The sequence below is a fragment of the Oratosquilla oratoria genome, chromosome 13 (assembly GCF_046742065.1).
Source record: "Oratosquilla oratoria isolate Oo_2021 chromosome 13, ASM4674206v1, whole genome shotgun sequence".
Lineage (NCBI taxonomy): Eukaryota > Metazoa > Arthropoda > Malacostraca > Stomatopoda > Squillidae > Oratosquilla > Oratosquilla oratoria.
The window spans coordinates 7,919,137-7,921,636 of record NC_134789.1 but is presented as its reverse complement, the minus strand read 5'-3'; positions in this window follow the sequence as shown (position 1 = coordinate 7,921,636).

Genomic DNA, 2,500 nt, shown 5'->3' with positions numbered 1-2,500 from the left:
TGTTTTTGGGAGTTAATTATAATTTTTTTTTCATAGCATGCGTTTTATGAAAAACTAATATTTTTTTATCGTAACAAAAAGGCGCAGCAAAGAAAGAAAAAAAGAAGTATTTTTTCGTGAAATAATTGAAGGTGTATTCATTTCATATACATCTGAGGGGGATATGATGAAATCCTACACTTGTTTATTTCTTTGTAGAATACAAAGATACTACATAGGTAAACAACATTCTTATATGATAAAGACTTGATAATACAATAGTCGAACAGTTGTAAATTATATTTGTCTGAGAAATATTACAATGTTTATAAAAATTCTGAACGAGAACGTAAGAATACAATACAAGCTTACAACACTGAAAACATTCAACTTTCGTTTTTTATTAGTCATTTATATGGAACATAATAACAGTTGAGTTTGCATAATCAAAATAAAATTTTTGACAGTCACCATAATTATCCATTTTAGAGTTAGCTTTTGAGTTATCATTACCCTTATCATTATCACTAAATGTATCATCACTAATATAACACAAATATTCCTTGCACCACCATACAAGTATAGTTCTCCCTGTCTATATATATTAATTGTCATTACCATCGTTACTCTTTATGTCATAGTTATTGATGTGAATCTAAGCATTATAAGTGTCATTACAAACAATCAGAGTAACAAAAATCTAAGTCATTTCATCACTAGCTTTAAGATCATAAGGGACACTGTAAACAAATGCCAATTATTAACAAAATGTTTTGAATAAATTGGTGACGGGTTTTTTCATTATTACTAAATGAATTATTTATTTCTGATTTTGATATAACATATTACTTCAATGTTTCTACCAGTTTCTACTTTTTTCTCTCTATCAATATGCACTAAAATTTTATCAAAATATCCTATCATCCCTGAAATCATTGCTAAAAGAAAAAATTATAAATATCAGCTGCTGAGACCCAAAGTCAGACTTAAAGAAACCAAAAAGGGCAGAACCTTGTTTTTGTCAAGGTTTTGATTAAAAAAAAGTAGAAAGCCTTTACCAAAGACCAAAGCTATTCCTAGTAATTTCTTTTCCACTGGCAGTTATATTATTACGCTTAAGGTAATTTTTACTGATAACAGAAATAGATTATACATTATTAAGCTCTTTCACTGTCATTGACAACTTACACATTTGTTCTGGCTGATATCAGCTGATTTTTTTTTCTAGCCGAGAAAGGCCCAAAAGCAGATTCTTTTAATGTTCCTGATTAACTCTTTCACTACTGACAACTTAACAGCATTGTTTTGTCTACCACAGAACAATCTCATTCAGATCAGAAAAACCAAGTGCACAGAGAAAGGAATAAAATAATATAAATTAGATTAACTTAAATCTAACTAAAGACCACTGTTTCGAGAAAAAGTTCTACAGAATCCAATGAAACGAAAGCCCTTTGCATAACTAAACTGACACATGTAGAGCGTTATGCTTCCCAGCCGTGGTAGGTCCTCTCATACAATAAACTCTACAGAGCCTCTTGTGATACAACTGAGTTCTTAAGCTATGTCCCCAGAACCTCAAGTATCAGTCTTTAAGCTCTACATCTCGATGTCACGCTGTGTATGTTTTGTTCCAATTAATACAGTGGGAGGAAAACCGAGGTAATATTTGTGTGCAAAGACTCGCAGAGATTCTTCATACCAAGAGCTTTATGCATAGAAAAATATATATTTCCTCATTGACCCTTAATCTCCGGGGAGCTTCCCTCAGCTGAATTAAATCGTCAGATAGCAACCAGAACAACATACTTTAATGTAGTCTGTCGGGTGGGGAAGGTTCCCTCCGCTTAATCAATTTACTTGACAGGAAAAATAGATATATAGAAGAACAGCTACACCCGTTTAGGGGTTAACCATACAAGCATTAGTCCAGTAGGCATAAGAATGACACCAATAAGAAGAGCTAAGCAAATGTGGTGTTTGTCTGGTCCAGAAACTCACGAACAATTACGTGTATAAGAACAGCTTTGTGAATGTTCGACCTAGCTAGGTCATTCTTGTGGCTCGTATTTTCTTCTCTACTCCTAAAGGGCGCCTCTAAAATGAGTAAAATTGTATGTCTTTAATAAAAAAGAAATAACTTACGTGAGACACCGAGATCTTCAGAGCCACCTACATTTGAGCCACCAACATGGAGGAAGCTTCTTCAGCCTCCAGAGGTGTTTCTAAGCTAAAGATTGTAATTTGTAGTTTTTCATAATGAAATCCTTTAAATGAAACAAATTCATTACAGCGGGCTTTTCTGAGTTATTAGAATGCTAGTAGACTACTACAACTTGATGTATCATGAACTACTAAATTATATGAATCTATTTCCAATAAAAATGCGTAGACTCAGGAGTGATTTGAAAGAGGTTTATAAGATTCTAAAAGGAATTGACGACATAAAAAGTGACGAAATTTCCACACTAAATGAAATCAGACAAAAAATTAAAGTCTCAAAATGTCAGGAAATTTGTTA